At 43.5% G+C, this 18,964-nt stretch overlaps 1 protein-coding gene across 2 annotated transcripts in view; it reads right to left on the minus strand.

Annotated features, from left to right (window-relative positions):
* IRX2 (iroquois homeobox 2) overlaps window positions 1-18,964 on the minus strand; it is a 37,629-nt gene that overhangs the window by 3,850 nt on the left and 14,815 nt on the right. Inside the window, exon 5 of one of the 2 annotated variants that reach the window (XR_008555876.1) lies at window positions 8,537-8,749. The exons of the other annotated variant lie outside the window; for it this stretch is intronic. The gene's annotated coding sequence lies outside the window, so the exon portion shown is untranslated. The remainder of the gene's footprint in view (window positions 1-8,536; window positions 8,750-18,964) is intronic. 2 annotated transcript variants of the gene reach the window in all.

Consider the following 18,964-nt stretch of genomic DNA (forward strand, 5'->3'; position numbering starts at 1 on the left):
AGCCATGTCCCCATGGGGTAAGGGTCCCTGCTGGGGGGGGGCGTGGCCAGCCTGGGTGAGGGGCTGATGGCTGTTTACAGGCTGGCCATGCCCCCCAGCGGGGACTCTTACTCCATGGGGGCGTGACCAGCCTGGGTAAGGGGCTGAGGGCTATTTTCAGGCTGGCCACACCCCCTTTGGGGTGGGGGTCCACACTGGGGTGCCTGGCCAGCCTGGGTGAGGGGTTGATGGCTGTTTGCAGGCTGGCCATGCCCCCCGGTGACCCAGGCTCCCAGCCCCTCCTTTTTTTTTTTAGCCCCTCCTTGAGTGAAGGCCAGGGTGGTCTGGAAGCCTGGGTCACCCCCCAGTGACCCAGGCCCTCAGCCACTCCTTGAGTGGAGGCCAGGGAAGGCTGGAAGCTTGGCTTCCTCTGTTGCCACAGGTAACCCAAGCCTCCTGCTGGCTCCAGCTCCATGGCTGCCGCCATCTTTGTTGGGTTAATTTGCATACTCACTCCTGATTGGCTGGTGGGCATAGTGGAGGGACGGTCAATTTGCATGTTTCTCTTTTATTAGTGTAGATTGTGCTTCTCTTTTATTTGCTTGAGCTTTTTCTATAAGCACATTTGTAATTACTAGTCTAGATTCTGTTCCTTGACCTCTCAATCCACTTATATCATCATTTATTAACAAAGAATAAAACAATTAGCTTCATTTATCCTGCACATTTAAAAAAGTGTGTCGCTTTTTGAAGTTGGTCAATACCAAAAGTTAAACAGATGAACACACTCCAATAGTCTTACTATTTTATCATGTACTTTTGCTCTTTGTTCTATATGATAATCAATTCATGTGTTAAAACCATCATAAAAAATTTCTTGACAACATATTATGCTGGCCCTAGATGATATTCTACTAAGGGTATACAGAGTGCAGTGCTTAAAATACTCAAAGTGGTTATTTTTTCTTCTGTACTTATATTAGTTTGCTATACAATTGACCCTTGAATAATGCTAGGATTAAGGGCACCGACCACTCTGGTAGTTGAGAATCCGCATATAAATTGGCCCTCGATTCCCAACTGTAAATTGAAAATAAACATTTGTTCCTGTTTGTGTTTAGTTTTAGGGTTGCCCTTTATATATTTAAAAATGTGATTATATTTTTGACCATATAAATCATTTTCTTCTTGCAAAAAACCCCTTGTTCTATGCAGAGTTCTCTCTCCCTCTCCATCCCCTCTCCTATCCCCACTCATCTCCTGAGTGACTATTTCATCATCTGTACTTCATATTGTTTTGCTAGAGAGTGCCCAATCCCCTCCACAGGGTAATAGTTCTTTTACTACAAATGGCATTAAATATATACCCATGTTTTAAAAAGAAATTTGCATGTTTTTTTAATAAAGTGTCTCTTCTTGATGTTTGCACATTTTTCCATTGACTGTTTAACTCTTTTGTTCCTTGATTGTTTAAAACATATTATCAATTAGGGTTTTTATTAGTACCATGCTCAAATGAGGGTTTTGAGCCCTTACAGGAGGGTAAGAGCTGTTAGTATTTTCCTCAGTGTGCCATTGCTTTTCATCATACTGTTCTGGGGTAGGAGGAGGAAAGCAAACATTTATATACTGTTGACTTTATTAAATTTTCTTCATTAAATCTTTATTTGAGTCCTAGTTGGAAGGTTTTCACTACTCAGGTTTTAAAAAATGCCCATGTGTTCTTCTAATAGGCTTGTGGTCTAATTTTAATTTTTTATAATTCTCTGACCATTTGTACTTTATTCTCTTGTCTGGAATGAGATATGGGTCCAATTTTGCCATTTTTTCAATTCCTATTTAGTTCCCTTGATGTTATTTATTTTTGCCTTGATAATATGAGATGCCACCTTTATCAGAAACTAAAGTCCCTTGTTTTCTTGATCTGTTTCCTCCTCTGTCCCCCTCTCGTATTTGTCCAGCCATGCTCTAGAACCATATCTGGTAGGCCTGGCAATCCCCTTTCTCCTTACTCGTCTTTTATAGAGATTTTCTAGAAATTCTTGCACAATTACTTGTCCATAAAATTTTAGAATTAATTACACAGCTGTGACAAATACTGGCATGTGTATTGGATTGGTGCTCAATTCATATGCTAACTCACATGGAATTGAATCTTCCTATCCAAGATCAAGGGATACCTTCTCATTGGTTCAAGTCTACCTCATAGGCTTTTGAAAATATTTGAAAGTTTCTCCACATAGATTTTGCAATTGCTTATCAAGTTTATGCATAAGAATTTCACGTTCTTAGTTGCCATTTTAACTGAGATTTTCTCTTTTCTTATGTCTAAGTGGTTGTTACAGTTCCATAGAAAGACTATTGATTTCTGTGTCTGTCACTTTTATATCCTCCTAAATGTTCCCAAGGCAATTTTTAATTATTTAAATAGCTTACTTGTATCTCAAGGTCATGATGAATGGAGCTCTCTTTAGAGGCAGTAGACACACAGACACAGACACCAAATACCAAAATAATCTCTACAACTTACACTTTAGACTATTAGTGAGCCAATCCCCCAAGAAATGAAGCAGACTCCTCCTTCTGAAAAGTAGATTTTATCAGCTATTTTTTTGAACAGCAAAACAAAGGAAAGAAAATATTATGCCAAAAAGTAGAAGCACTGGCCTCTCCCATTGTGCCTGTAGAAACTATTTACAGAGGCCTGTGCATGGAAGGCAGTGCATTAGCATATTTAAAATATGCTTTTTCCAAGGTGGCAACTCAGCCAGGGGCCCTCTTTCTTCCACAGGCACTAAAGGACCGATGACAGGAATCACTTGGCAATTGCTCACGGACCCTATTCAAGAGCATGATATTAAAGTTGAGAGTCTACCTCTGCCCTCGGTGTTATTTGCAGATTTAAAATAACAAAGTGCTAAAAATATATATTATAACAAGTTACTCCCTACCATAAATGTATCAAGGCAGCTGGAACTGACTATATTTAAGGTATTAAAATTGAAGTTGATGGTGACCTCATATTATTCATTACATCAAATGGAGATGCCTTTAAATTTATATTAAATTCAATTTAAATGCCATCAAAACCATGGTTGACAAAGTCCTGACAGATGAATATTTTAGTATGATTCAATAGCAGTAAACTTTATTTTCTTACCTTGAGGCAAGGTGATGCCGTTTTATATGCAGTAGGGTGAACTGGGTTTGTAGTAACATGGCTTATGATTTCCATAAAATAAAATTTTATCTTTAAAATGATTTTAAAGGGCTTAAGTCTTGAACTCTGAAAACATCTCTTCAGGGTGTTTCTTGCTTTGCTCATTACTTTATACTATGAAATCCATTAGCTCCCTTAGACCACTTTTCAAAATATCTTCTGGTTTAGAATTAACAATTAGTCATCTTAAAGGTTTTATGTTTGATGTTGACATTCAATAATATTTCACTTTGACTTTTCCCTTTACAGCTCTTGGTCATAGGAGGAAAATTGCCTTGCCCAGAAATTCACTTGTCATTGGTGTTGAATGCTTAGGTATTTAATGAATAAATGAAATGATTAATTAATTGATTAGTTAGCTAGTCTTTGTAACTGTTTCTAAGAAACAGCCTCCTGTCTGCCCACTAGAATAGTTATTGGCATAATAGTTTCCAGGCCACAACCATTCTCCCTAAAGTGATTATTAGTGAGATACATTGATTCTATATCAATAGAGAGAAATAGCTGACCATCTCTGCACTCATCGAAGCTTAGATACTTCAGGGAAGGATTTTCTCTTAATATTTGGTTCCTAGAACTGAGAGTCCTGACTTTCCAGTCTGTAGCCTTTACTGGAGATTTACAGAGGCTCCCTGGGTGGGATCACATCCTATAAAATACCCTTAATGTACTGGGATTGTCTGTAGCCGAGTGCATTTTTAATTTCTGTGAATTTGTGTCTAGCTAATGACCCATTTCTCCCTAAACCAAAACAGAGGCAGTGCAGCTTTAGAGTCAGAACAGATGAAATTAAAAGTCAAGAAGCCATTGCTCAGCTGTGACTTTCAAAACAGCCTTTAAAAAGCAAACGAACAAAACAAAACAAAAGGTACCCACTGGATTTAGGAGCCAGAAGGTCAACTGCAAGATCCAAGTCTTTGAGAAAGAAAAGGATTTCTTGAACTCTAAAAATTCCCATGAAACACCAAGAATCCAAGTCTGGTGGGCAGAGGACAGAGAGGGCATCCCAGAGAGGTGGACACAATGCAAATCTTTGCCCTCAACAGAGGGAAGAAAGGTCTGGAGTTAGGGTACTGCCCAGCACCTGCCCCAGCCACTGGAGATCTCCCCGGCCCTGCAGACAGGAGGGCTGGCTCTGCAGTTGCATGGACCCAGAGTGCCCTGGAGGGAGCTGAGAGCCCTGGCCACCCAGCTCACCAGTGCTGGGATGGGCTCCTGAAGTCAGAAATCTTGTGTGCTCAGAACTCAACCAAACAGAGCAGCAACCTGGGCCAGGAGGGGCCGAGTCTTGGGTTGGGTACAGGAGCCAAGGTGTGAAGTCACACATGCCAGCTGCAGAGGCTGCCAGGGCAGAAGCAGAGAGAGGAAGGAGAGAAAGGAAGAGGCAGACACTCTGAGAGTCTCTTATGCCCTAGAAGAGTCTGGAGTCTGGGTCAACCTGGTAATGACTGAATACAGCCCAAGCTAAGAAGTTACCCTCCCACCCACCCACACACATGTGGCCACCAGCAACAGAAGCAGCTTCTAAGGAAGTTGATCTGATACAGAGAATGGAGCTCCTTATCTGTGTGATAGGACAGTGACTGCCAATTTTAACTCAAAAGCTAAAATCTGAAAAGGAGATGGCCCCTTGCTTTTTTGTCTCATCTCTGGCTGCTGGAATGTCAAGGTGCAGGTGGAGATCAGAGAGACAGAGGATGATCAGGTACCTTCAGACCCAACATTCCTTTGCATTTGAATGATGGTGCCCAGCAGGCCATCTTCACATGGCAACTGGTGTTGTGTGTGCACATGTCCCTGTGCCCTAATGTCCTGGTGTCATCTTTGTGGTAAATATTTCTCCTCTGGGAGCCTCATCATGAACTTCAACTAGAGCTATTTCAGAAACAGCAGGGAAGAAGATACAGAACTAAGTTTATTCCTTTGCTCAAAAGTATTTCCTGAACAACCCGGGCAAAGAAAATGTGGGAAGGTGACATACACAGCTGCAAACCACGTTTCAATAACCATATGTTGAATGTGCGGTGTCTTCTGCCTGTTCTCCTCAATGCTCTTTCGATATTGACATGGGACTCAGATGTCACAGACTCCATAGAAAGAAGGAAGTGGGGGCTGAGGGTGAGGAGGCATCTGATGACATCGGCCACAATCCTCTCGCAAGCTGTGATTGGCCCTGTAAGTGTGCCAGACCAAGTAGCGGCCCCAGGTGCATTCCTAGGGTCCACTAGGCCCGCCACTGCCTTTCTCCCAGGGCTGCAGGTATGGCATCCCTGGTAATGAAAGCTTGACCATTTTATGGAGATACGATGCAGACTAGCTTTCATTTTACTCCCTGTCCTCCGGACTCCTTAGGAATGCCTCCTGCCAATAAATGATCATGATCATTGTTGCAATTAACATCATCCATGATTTCATCTCCAGAACAGGAGGGGTGGGTCCTGGTGGCCTAAGGCAGGTTTTCGGTTCTGAAGTTCCACACTGTTTTCAAGGCTAATCTGATGGGCTGCCCAGTTGAAAGAGCAGCTGCTGATCCAACATAGTTTTCAGTGGTGACCATTTCAAGTGCTTCATTTTTATTGTCCCATTATTTTTATAAATGCTTGGAAGTTTTATTTCAAAAATATTTTCAAATTAATCCAAAATGGACCATTTTTTAAATTGTAGTAGGGGAGAAAGAATCCATGTGGAAAGATGTTCAATTTCTGCACAAGATCAGTCACTTCTGCGTAGAAAACTAAGATTTGTGACCCCCACAAAGCAGGTTTCATCTGCCTCTTGGCTCTGTGGTACCCAACTTTGACTCAGAAGTAAAAATAACTTCATGATGTGATGGTTCGCCTAAAGTATTGCATTTTGCTAACTTTTCACATGATTAATTTAGAGTAAAATTACTATGTGATCATGCATATTTACACATTATTTGTCAATTCAAAAATATATTTTTAAAGGAATGTTTATTTTTTCTATGTCAGAATCCAAATATACACATTTATGAAATTAATTACCAAGTCCATTTGATATTTTTGAATCATCCTAGTACCCAAAGGCTATAGAGAGACACTGGAACTTAATGATTCTGGGTATAATATCCCTGCACATGCATTTAAAAATAGAAGCTGTTACATTTTCTATCTTATGCCAAATTGCAAATAAGTGAGCAGAGTGAAGGATGACTGTGATGAGTCAGTGCCAACTCAGCACCTAGAATATCCTCAACCCCAACAAGTGTCAGAGTTATCCTGCGGCCGTCACCCCGAGTCATGCACAGTGCAGGGAAGCACCCTCCGATCCGGCACCAGCACCCCTCCCCTGGTAGGCACAGGATTCTCAGAACTCACTCAGGTAGGCAGGCACCAGGGTCAGGCTCATCCATACTTCTCGAGTATCTTTGAGAAAAGCCAGCGGTGCCCAGCTCCTAAAGATGCCTGGATGTTCGTTAAAACAAACGAAACCTCAGTTTTCTGTCAGTTTCCTACTATGTCTCCCTGCCCAGATCTGAAGGAGGCAGCCTTTGGGTGACCGACCCAGCACTGGGAAGAATTGCTTTACACATTCACACTCTCACACAGAGACAGGTCGTCTCCCTCCAGGCAGAATCTCAGGGAAACTGAAGGCTCCACAGCCAGGAGCTCAGCTCAAAATCCCAGGGAATAAAATTTCATGAATTATTCTGATATCGAAAACTCCTAACTCAGAAGGTCACATGCTCGTGCTGGTCTGTATTATTCAGGAAAAAAGATAAAGGCTTATTATTAATTATGTCATTAATCACATTATTAATTATATCATTAATCACATCAATCAGATTCATCGGTTAGTGAGACTCCTGTGCTCACAGTAGTCGAAGAACCCTGGCATTGCCTTTGGGAATGTGACTATGAGTCATCTGTGACCGCATCTGTGGCTTTGGAATTGCGGGCAGTGGGTGTTGGGGACAAGTGTGGGAAGTAGCAGGTAAGATGGGCTGGACATTGGTTGGCCCTGCCTTTCTGGACACTGAATTGCTGCCCCACCCCATACACATGCTCTATCAGTCCTACCAGTGGGGCTGATCCCATTGCAGGCATGATACATGTGGCTGGTCTATGTTCAGGGGCTGGTCTGGGGCTGGGAACATGGCACAGGCCAGGTGATCAGCACAACCCCTGCTCTCAATGGCCACAGTGATGGTCCAGAGATGAGCATCTCCACTGACAGCCCAGTTAGTGGCCACAGCTGGGATGGTTGCTTCATCCTTCCCTCAGTCCACCTCTCTTTAAAACGTCAAGGACACCTGCTTCCATGTGCAGACAAACAGGGAGCCAAGGTCACCTGCATGTTTTGTGATCATGCATAGTGACCAATGATGGTCTGAACACAAGGAAAGGGTAAATGGAATTTACCTGTGGGAAATAAAATGGGCTTCTGTAGGCAATGAGTCCCATCATTCTGGGACAGTCCCTGCTCTGGTGGACAGGCCTCTCTTACACTCTGGTCACCTCTGGGTTCACAGACACCCCATGACACCACACTCCAGTGCACGTGAGCTGCCATGCACTGGTTTAGACAATCGGGCACATCCTATCCAGCCCTCCTGTAATGGTAGCCAGAGAATATGTGTCAAGATAAAGTTCCATTGCAAAGTGAGCATCAGAGACACACTTTCTGAGGGAAAGCATTTTTCATATTCTGAAGTAGAATGAAAGAGAAGATTATATAGTATCTCACAGACACTGGGCACGGGAGTGAGCCATCCACTACACGTTACTTGGCATGCTGGTCTCCAACCATCCCGGGACTTCAAGTTCAATGGATTTTAAGAGTAGATGTACTTGACAAAACAAAGACTTAGCTGGAAACCATTTGCACATCTCCAGAACTTTAGTGTGTGTGATATGCATTAAAGCGCGTCAAAGTTAAGCCTGTAAGTCACAGACCGGCTCCTGGATTCAGGGACTGGTTTCGGAATGAAATGATAAAAGTGGGATTACATCGCAGAGCTGCAGTGAGACCACGAGAGTCCCGAGAGTGGCTGGCTTCTCCCTCTCCGCCTTGTCCTCAGCCGAGTGGCAGGAAACAGCTGGCCAGAATTTCTGAGTGCCCTTAATGAAGAGGGCTCTTCGTTGCTCAGATCTGCTGATTAAATGGAATAAGACTAATATTCCTTGGTGGTTCCCAGAAAGAAGCTTGCCTGGGAGGACAGTTGAGTTTCCACACCCGTTCTGGGTTCCTGCAGGGGAAGAAATCGCACTTGGAAATTAAGCTTTGAATGGCTTGGTCTTTGTCAGTGCGCTTTTTTCTTTCCACATATTTTGAGCAAGTTTCCTAGATTCAACTCAGAGGTCTGGGCTGTTTTACCTGTTGAGACCTCTGTCCTCAGAACTGGAACCCAGGGATTTGTAGGAAGGTCTCCACTGTGGCATCTGTGGAATGATGGAGTGAACCCACAGGGTGCTTAAGATAGAAACAGGCAGTCTGGAAGCTTCCAGAAGCGAGGACTTCCACAAGGGCACCACAAAAACGTTTCCGAGCCCTGCTAAACACGGTTTGGGCACCAGGAGCCCTCTCTCCCTGGCAAGAGAAGACATGACAGTCATGGGTCATTGTTAGTAGTTTGTACCCTTAACTGTTTACTGAGACGAGGGACCAATCACCATGGCCCCAGTTTTTCCCCCTGATTAGCTAGTTTCACTCATGTTTTGGGGGCTATTTACTCTTTTTATTGATAGGCGTGCACTATCCCCACCTCCTGTCAATAAAGGATGCCCACCACATGCAGGAAATGGCAGAGGGCGGACTCAGCTTTAGGCTTGCTGACCCTGGAGCCAGGCGCACTGGCTTTGCCCCACTGAGTCCCACAGAAGGGAGGGTCCCAGGTAGGTTACAACAACAAGCACCAATAATCGGCTACTGACAGATCCACCAGTCGCTTCCAAACCGTTCACCACACCCTCAGAAAGAAACATACTGTAGAGCTCCATGCATACACACACACACAACTGAGACACAAGTTCACAAACCTATCCAATTATATTTTCTATTATATCCCATTTCATCTAAAAAAAACGGCTAATTGAGCTTATAACCCACTATGGGTCTCAACCCACAGTTTGAAAATAAAACTAAGTTACTGAGTCCATCTCACATACCCATGAACACTTCAGACCATGGTCAGAAGCACGTGTCCATGTGACAGTTTCTACATGAGTGAGATATTTCTGTTCCTATAGCCATGCCCTGTCTTATGCCAGGAAGACTGAGTAGCTATGTAATGAAACTTATGACTTGGCCTTTTATCCAAGGTAATTTAAACAACTTAAAGGACAAATAGATGTTATTGGTGAACTTCATACGGGACTTGCTTTGTTCAAGGAGCTCTTATTACCTTAAAAGATCACACATCAACTCAGAGAACCTTGGGATTATAAATTCTTAGATCTAGAGCAATTACATTGATGCTCCTTCCCAGTTCTTGTTTAATAGATTAAAGGTACAACACCTATAAATGGCTAAATTGGAATCCAGCATCAGGAATACAGTTAAGTGCAGTAATATGAGTTGAGTTGAATTAATTAACATGCTGATGTGGGCAAATCCATGGCCACATAGATTGAGGCATGAGATTGAGGTCCATACTTTTTATCTGAGGTTGTGCATGTGGGAAGTTCTGTTTTATACTCTGGGTTCCAGAAGGTCTGAGCTGGCCTTCCCTCCCGGAGAGGAGCTGCTCACCCACGGTCAAAGGCACTCCCACTACAGTAGACAGAATTACAGACACTTCGAACTACCTAAAGATTCTTGAGTGGTCTCCAGCCCTCTGAGTTTAGAGATAAGATGGGGATTGTGGCTCTTGAAATGATTTCATCTTGCTCTAAACTCAAAGAAATCAACCTACAAGCCTAATCTCATTAGCTCTACGTTTTGTTGAGGCCAGATTGGAAAAAACAAGAAAGTTGGGTTTTTTTAATCCAAATTCACACCCATTAAATGGCATCCCCAAAGGAAGTTAAAATGAGACTTTGAAATGAAAATTGTCTAACAAGGGCCATGCAAATTATATAAAAGGGTTGGGACCCACTGGGACCCTTCTGACTACTTTTCACTCACCCCTGGATGTGGTTGGGACAACTTTTCATTTGTAAAATCCAAGGTCATTTTAGTCACTGGTGACGTGCTTGTGAAGAATTATTAATAGAATTTGGAACAACACTGCTCAAACAGAATCATGATCTATATGCCTATGACAAGTGCCATGTTAAGGATTCTGAGAGGTTTGGATAACAATAGCTGGGTTTTCTCATATAAATGGAGCACCTGTCAGCTTTTCCAATAAAGAACTTTCACTCTGAGCATACTAAACTCTTCCTTACCCATCTGCCATCACCCTGCCAGCCGGGGAAAGGTATTTTTAAATGTCTTTCAATCTGTTTCATTACTTCTAAGTGCAGCGGGAACAGTCTGTCCACGGGTAAAACACTTCCTCCTGCAGCCTGACTCGGAGCCAGCGAGCATTTGAGAGGTGGCAAGCCATCACCTGATCACGTTTGCCTTTTTTATTCAAAACCTCTTCATGAACATGCTGCAATCTGGAAAAAGGGATTCTTCTCAAGGGGAAAAAGAAGCTGGATTCTGGTTCCAAGTGCAGTGTATCCTGTGACCTGTGTGCTATTAGGGACCGTGGTCACAGCTCCTCCCCAGCTCTGGGAGAGGTGCCTGTGCCCTTAGGGAAATCACATCCTCTCTGGAATGCATTTTCTGGGGGAGCCTCTCATGGCTGCTGGAGCATTAATGAATTAATATTTGTAAAGTACTGTGAGGGTCTCGGAGATCAGGAATCCCGTTCCTCCTCTCCCAGACTACAAATACATGGAAAGGAGACACACAGACATGAATCTGGCTTTCATGCCATTGCTATGTTGTAAGTTACAAACTCCCCGCTGATTCACTCTGTCCTTTGAGCCCTGCACTCCCAAGCATCCTGCCTAAAACAGGGACTCAGAAGTTCCTGGGCCCACCTGGGACATCAAAGCAAACAATTTGCCAATACTACCTCTCTACTGTTCTAGCAGCAAAGGCTCTAAGTCAGTGAAGTGAATTCACACAGGCTTTCTTTTCAAAGTTATTCATCTTCTGCAATGTCTCTCTTCTGTCCACTGTCAAGAGAACATACCACTATTGGAGGGTTGCATTGCTTTCTTTTTTAAACATTTCCTTTTAAGTTTGGAATCATATTCATGAACAGTATACCCAACATCCATTTGTAGTTCAGAAGTTTTGTGAACCATTCTAAGTTATTTCTCTAGTAAAAATTTCTGTAAATAGTGTGATATGGTTAATAATATTCCATATATTGAATAAGATACTAAATAATTATTAAAGTATTATAAGATCATCTGATTTCTGTGTGCTTCATATGTTCTTTGTTTTAAATATAACCTTTTCTAAAGAAAATAATTCCAAATTCGTTACTACAATGTTCACTTCTCAACCAAGAAAATTTGTAATGAAAACATTTCATTCAGATAATAAATTTAATTGCTCTGTTGTCTGATAATTGTTAAGTTTTGATAATTGTTAAGAACTGTCTAACAGCCTACAAATCGCAAAGGAAATGGAGTCACGGAGTTTCTTAGGAGTGGTTGTGCGGGATCCTCTCCAGGCACAGGTGAGGCGATGAGACCAGAGAAGTTGAAGGATGTGGCTGCTGGAGCTGGAAGGTGGGCTGTCTGACTCGACAGCCAATCTGCCCTTCCCACAGCTTCTCAGATTATGAGACACCAACGAATATACATTTAAAACACAGTGTTCAAAATATTCACTCTAACAGTCACTCTTTTGAAACTCATGCCTGGCACTGTGTAGAGAGGGGAACCACACGGCTGGGTGGTGGGGAGTCCCTCCTGGACCCTTACAGAAAAGCCTACAGGGAAGCTCACTATGACCCGCGGGCCACCAAGGGGGCTCTCAGGGAGGCCAGGCAGTGCAGCAAGGGTCCCCTTGGTGAGGATGGCTCCCAAGAGAGGCCAGTGGGGGGGATGGTGAGGTCACACAGCCAGTGGTGGGCGCACATATGCAGGAGGATGTACTCAAGAAGAACCGCACACACTGCTCCTTACTCTTTCAGAAGCAACTTGCTTATTGACCCTCAAGCAGTGCCTTCATGCTTCATCCTAAACTTGAGATGTTTACTTCTCAAAACCTGGAGATGTGCGCCCACTGAAACTCGGCATGTGGGCACCTCTTGCCCAGCTCTAAATATATGAGAGAGACAGCCTAACGAAAGGAAGAGGGGCTCCACTGTGCCTTGCAATTTCTCCAGGCAGCTGGTGCTAGACAGAATGTGCCAACTTGCTGACTGGTGATGAGTGACAGTCCCAAAATATTCCTGAAATACGCGGTCAACTTAATACGTCTTGCTTAAGGGTTGTTAATCCATGTGAAATAACGTAGACATAACTCCTGCTCCAAAATTAGATTGTGCAGGCGAAGCAGGAATCACAGGGGATGAGTCTCAGTGTGCAATTAGGGGAGCAATGCAGTCTCCTCCAGGAACTCTGTGTGTGTGTGTGTGTGTGTGTGTGTGTGTGTGTGTGAGAGAGAGAGAGAGAGAGAGAGAGAGAGAGAGAGAGAGAGAGGCAAAGATATTGTATATGATGTTTAAGACTTAAGCGACTTCATCTAATGTTTGAGCCAAGCGAGCTCAGTGGAAAAAAAGGGAAAGAGTTTAATAGAAAGTGCGAGAGATGGGACATGCTTATGTGGGTTATTCCCTCAGTTCAGTATAAGTACACCTGGCTGGTGTCCCATGGAATCGAGTCAGCAAGAAGGCAACAGTGCACTCATTATAAGAGAGAAAATTAAAAGAATGGTTGGCATAAGCCACAGCTCTATATAGCTCATCTCCCTTTCAGATTTTGAGTTATTCTTGGAAATTTAAACTCGATGGGCAAGGGGAAAGATAGGTAGAAGGAGGGTAGAAATAGAGATAGAGAAGTTTATAAAATCAAAAATGTAAAAATTTCAGAAAAGAAAACGAGGGCTGAGATTTTAGTTTCAGGTTCCAGAAGAACAAAGGCCAGAGTACTTTCTTAATCTTCATTTGCTGAGCTCTAGATGAGCCTGGGGCCAGTCCCAGAAGTGTCCCTGCCCCAACCAGCACCCATATATGACAGAAGGTGGCGGCCACCTGGGCCTGACAGCTGAGACACTGGTCATTGCTACCTTTTTGCTTAGCAATGGTTTTGGATCACACAGTTTGCTTGTTTTTGTTTTGTTGTTGTGGGTTTTTTTGTTTTGTTTTGTTTTGTTTTTTCAAATTCTAAAGCCCTTTTTGTAAACTTGCTGTGGAGTCATTTAAGAAGGACTGATGCTAGCAGCTAGCTACTCTACTCTACTGAAATCAGAAGGGACATTCTGCCATTCCCTATCTGTTGCGTGTAGGATGGAGTTTGTGTTCATTTCCCTTTGCTGTATGTTCACAAAAAATTATAGATGGGCACTTACTGAGAAGATTCCCATTGATGATGATGAGAGCTTGGGAAATCCTCACGCACACAACCCTGGGCTGGTCCTGGCCCATTGTCTTCATTTCATCCATGGCATTCATTTGCCCAAAGGCTAGTTAGCTAGTTAGCTGGGGCCTTGAGGGGTGTGGCACAGGGAAGGAGAAATTACCTTGGAGGAGCAGACTTTGCGTGAAGGTTTAGCCGGACTGTGTAGGAAATCTAGAGCCTGCCTGGCCTGGAGTGGAATCCAGAGCAAATGCCTTGCCCTGGGTTAATCTGGGCAACTTCCCAGCCTCAGTTTTCTCACCTGTAAATTGGGGCCTATAGTCATCACTGTGCTGTAGCACTGTTGTGAGGATTAGATGAGATCGTCCATACTAACTGCACACAGGAAGCTAAGTGAATGATGGCAGTGACTGCCTTGATAATTAGCTGCGTGTCCTTAATCGCTCAGAGCCTCAGTGCTCTCCTGTGTGAAAGTGAAGTAACATCAACCCAGACACCTCAGGGATTTGTATGACGTTTATATGCGACATGGATGTGATGTGCTAAGTCAGTGGTCAGCAAACCGCGGCTCGCGAGCTACATGTGGCTCTTTGGCCCCTTGAGTGTGGCTCTTCCACAAAATACCATGTGCGGGCACGTACGTACAGTGCGATTGAAACTTCGTGCCCCTGTGCAGAAGTCAGTTTTCGGCTCTCAAAAGAAATTTCAATCATTGTACTGTTGACTAATGAGTTTGCCGACCACTGTGCTAAGTAAACAGTCTACTGCTAAATCTTGGCTGATCCCACAATTTGCATCAACTCTCAGTCTGAATCAATACTGTTGTGAAGCATCTCAAGCCAAAGGCCCCCTCCCCATGCAAGTTACATGAAAGAGACCCTGATCACTCTTCCAAAGTGCTGAATAATGCCCAAGCTTCTTATCTTTACCCTGACCACTGGAGTTAACTCAGGTTTCAACATTAACCATAAAACATATGTGTGCTTTTTAAATGACTGGTCCTGTCCAGTCAGTGTGTCTCAGTGGCTGAGCATTGACCCCTGAACCAGGAGGTCACAGTTTGATTCCTGGTCAGGGCACATGCCTGGGTTGTGAGCTCAATCCCCAGTAGGGGGAGTGCAGAAAGCAGCAGATTGATGATTCTCTCTTATCATTGCTGTTTCTATCTCTCTCTCCCTCTCTGTTCCTCTCTCTGAAATCAATTAAAAAAATATTTTTTTTAAAAATGAGTGGTCCTATATGGGACAAAGAAACCATGACATAACAAGTGATGGAATGGCTATGCCCAGCTGTGATGTGACCATGGATCCTGAATGAACAGTCTCTCTCATCATTGGCTGCTGTCAATCTACCCAATCTCCGTCATTGAAGATTCCTCCCTCCACACCTGCTAAGTCAAATAAGCCCAGAGCAGACCCATTAGCAGAAGTACAACTTAGTTCTACCATAATTATGCCTTCCCACATTCCCAAAAGAACCACCCCAAAATAAAATGTCCTTGGAAACCAAAACTTAAACATTGGTATAACCTATTTGTTCCCCAGCCCACAGAATGCTGGCTCAGTTATGATACAAATGATGTTTGTAGCCACTAATTAAACAAATAAAATATTAGGCTGAGAGGAAATTTTTCAAATGCATTTATCTATTGAACTACTCTTTCAAGGCCATTCCTTAAAATTAAGAGCAGTTAATGTTCATAAAAATGGTTTTGAATTTCACAAGTTTCTTTTTCATCTTTGAGTCTCCTACCCAATCAAAAGGTCTCTGTGCTAAGTCTTATGAGCAGGGAAGAGGGTCTGGAAAATGATACCACTCTTCCAGGGAAGGGGACCTGGCAGCGTATGCACAGGCAGACATGCTCACACTTGCACACACACGTGCACACAGAGACATACACAGTGTTCCAGCCCACTTTAAATTTTTGGCTATAACATATACATAATGTATTTATAAGCATAGTTTTCAACTTAATTGATGTCATTGCTAAAATGCCATCCCTTATTCTGTGGCAGTTAAAAGCCCATAAGTTCCATGAAGTAGTAATTAAACTTGTTCTACCAACCCAAGTTCCCTTTGCATATGTACCTAACAGGGATTCAGCACTTCTCACAGAGAGTTTTACTAGAAGACATCTCAGTTAAGAAAGCATGTTTTTGCTCACTTTCTGCATAACGAAGAGCTGGAGGCACCACCGAGGTGGCAAGTTAATTAACTGTGAGGAGCTGTCAGCAAGTGGAGGGGCTGGGAATCGAACCCCAGCTGCTGTTTCTCCCCTCCCACTGCTCTCTGGTACTGTCCTCTTCTGCTTCTCACCCCGCACATATTTTAACCAGTGCATGGCATTTCAAGACGCCTTGATTATTTAACAAGTATTTAATAAGAACATATACCTAGAATAAACTCTAATCGTCTGCAGCTAATTTAAATTGCACTTAAGAGCAGTTGAGCCAATTTCATATGAACAGGTCCAATCCCATTAAAAATATTGCACAGATTTTTTGAGAAGACGAGGAGGACAAAGAATGTGAGTTTGAGGGTCTAGCCTCCTGCACCTGACTGTCTACACAGCCTCCTGAACCTGTCTACACAAAGCCCCTACAAGTTGTTTTCTACACAAATCTCTTGAAGTTATCTATACAAGCTTCCTGCACATGACTGTCTAGACAAGACCCCAGAAGGTGGCTGTCTACATTAGGTGCCTGCCGCTAGCAGTCTGCACAGTGTCCCAGCACAAAGATGTGTTTTCGAAAATGAACCAGCCAGAGAAGATGAGGGCAATTATGCAAGAGGTTGGCAAGACCCATGTCCTGCTGCTGAGGGCTGAGAGTCTCTGATTCTGCAGGCAGGGGTCCTCTTGAGCCCCTTGATCAGGCTGGTGTCAGGCCTGCAATCTGCTTGAGGAAGATGTTTTGGAATCTGGGTGGAATGGCTTGGTGAGGGAAAGGTTTTGAGGCAGGAGACCAGCATTTGGAGGCTGTAGTGGGCAGGTGACAGAATGAAGGCCAAAGGGAGGGTTATAGTGGGATACTGGACAGGCAGGGAAAGAAGAGAGAGGAGGCAAATATCTAGGCATTGCCTTTTCAACTATCACATGTCTTCCCTTCAAAACAGCTAAAATGAAAATGTTCCATTTCATGTGGGTTCATGGCTCAGTGTATCACTTGTTTTTCCTCAGTGTAAGTTTTCTGCTTAGGACATACTACTTGAAAGTCACATTTTTCTATGAACAAACTCGTCTTTCCACAGACCACAGAGCAGGCACAGTAAATGAGGAGCAAGTAGAGCATTGTGCTGGATGGGGGACCAGAAACCAAAGTTCAGTGGTCTTCCAAATACATAATCTCAAAGACACAGAGTAATTCAAATCCACTGAAGCTGACAGGAATCTCTTAAGAATGCTGTGTCCCCTGTAGGATGTTAAGAAGCTCATTGATAACACTTCTGGCTTCATGAGTGGCGTTGCACAGCATCACAATGAAACTAACAAAAAATTACTGAAAACCCCAGTTAGATCACTGGCTTTTTGTTATTGTTGAACTGAAAAGTGGGCACTTTAAAGACACTCTAGCCCAACCAGTATGACTCAATGGTTGAGCATCGACCTATGAAGTAGGAGGTAACAGTTCAATTGCTGGTCAGGGCAAATGCCCAGGTTTCTGGCTCGATCCCCAGTGATGGGCATGCAGGAGGCAGCCAATCAATGATTCTCTCTCATCATTGATGTTTCTATCTCCCTCTCCCTTTCTCTCTGAACTCAATAAAAATATATTTAAAGACAACCTGTGCACATGACTACATATCAAAACTGCACATTTCAAAGAGTATCTCATGACCAAAGCTATGGCTTTTATTGCATCGTATTGCTTCTTGCCTTCTCCATCTGCAAACACTTGAGCTCACACATATTCCCTGTGTGATTTCAGGTCACTGCACACCCAGCAGTGTCCCTGCCCACTGGGACACACACTCTGATAAATCAATCCAGCTCCAGAAAACAGGCCAGGTCCCAGATTTGGATGCTATCATTCCTTCTTCCTGCTGAGTGTGGGGAAAGGTGGCTCTGGGCCCACAGCTGAGTCAGGGCTAAGGAGGTTTCCAGTACCAGGAATCACAGCCTGAAATAGATGTTTTCTATTTTATTTGGCAACTATGTTATTTAGCATATTTATATATTTATGTGTTCATTCTATTATATTTTTATTGTACATATTTGTTGATTGGATCAATTATTTCTCTCAGATGTCTAAGAGACACCTCTGAGGTCAGGAAGAGGTCTAGTTCTGTGCTATATAAAATCAAACGTCAGGACATTATGCATTTGTCAAAACCATAGAATGTGCAACAAAAGAATGAACCTTACTGCAAACCTAAGGACTTGGGTTAATAGTAATGGGTCAATGTTGGATTGTCAGTTGTAACCAATGCACCACACTAATGCAAGTGGTAAATGAGAGAGGAAACTGGCAGGGGGTTGGGGTGGGGGGGTGTTCTGCACTTGCTGTATTGTGTTTTGTAATCCAAATACTACTTAAAATATAGAATCTATTTTAAAAATTAAACATATAAGATGTACACATGCTAATATTTGATTTTTTTATATGCTATGAGCAGTACAATGTGAGAGCAGGGTCCAGCTTCCTGTGTGTGAAGTTAATAGCAAACTGAGAATTCAGCTAAGGGAGGCTGCCTTTGGAATCACACCTCTGGTGAGCTGGTGACAAGTGCTCCTGCAAAGGCAGTGGTCCTTGGTCACTGCGAGAGAGGGGATTCAGAACTCAGAAGCCTTGACTGTCCCAAAAGGCACTTCTGTGTGTAGCTGTACTGCACGCAGGCCAACAGCTGTTCACCTCCAAGGAAAAAAGTGAACTCCAGGCCCTCTCCATGTGACCCTGTCTCCTTTCAGGGCATTATTGGCCTCTGCTCTGTGGCCTCAGACTATCTGAAATTACCTTGTTGCCCACCCAGCTCACACCCATTGATGTCCAACCCCTGGTGTCTTTGAAACCACATTCCCAGTCTTGCTCCCAATTTCCCCACTGCACCTTGGCATTTAATCTTCCTTACAGCACTCGTGACCTGGCTTCCCATATGCAGAAGGGCAGAAGGAGGCTCAGCAGGGATGACCATGAACTTGCTCTCTACTGGGCCTTAGTAGAATGCTGCCACAGAACTTGAGGGTCAGATCCAGGTCCTTCTACCCATGTCATCTCCACTACCTCCCGTCCCTCTGTGGGGTTCCTCAGACCTTTCCCTATTGGGGATCAAATGCAGC

The sequence above is a fragment of the Eptesicus fuscus genome, chromosome 4 (assembly GCF_027574615.1).
Source record: "Eptesicus fuscus isolate TK198812 chromosome 4, DD_ASM_mEF_20220401, whole genome shotgun sequence".
NCBI classification, from domain to species: Eukaryota; Metazoa; Chordata; class Mammalia; order Chiroptera; family Vespertilionidae; genus Eptesicus; species Eptesicus fuscus.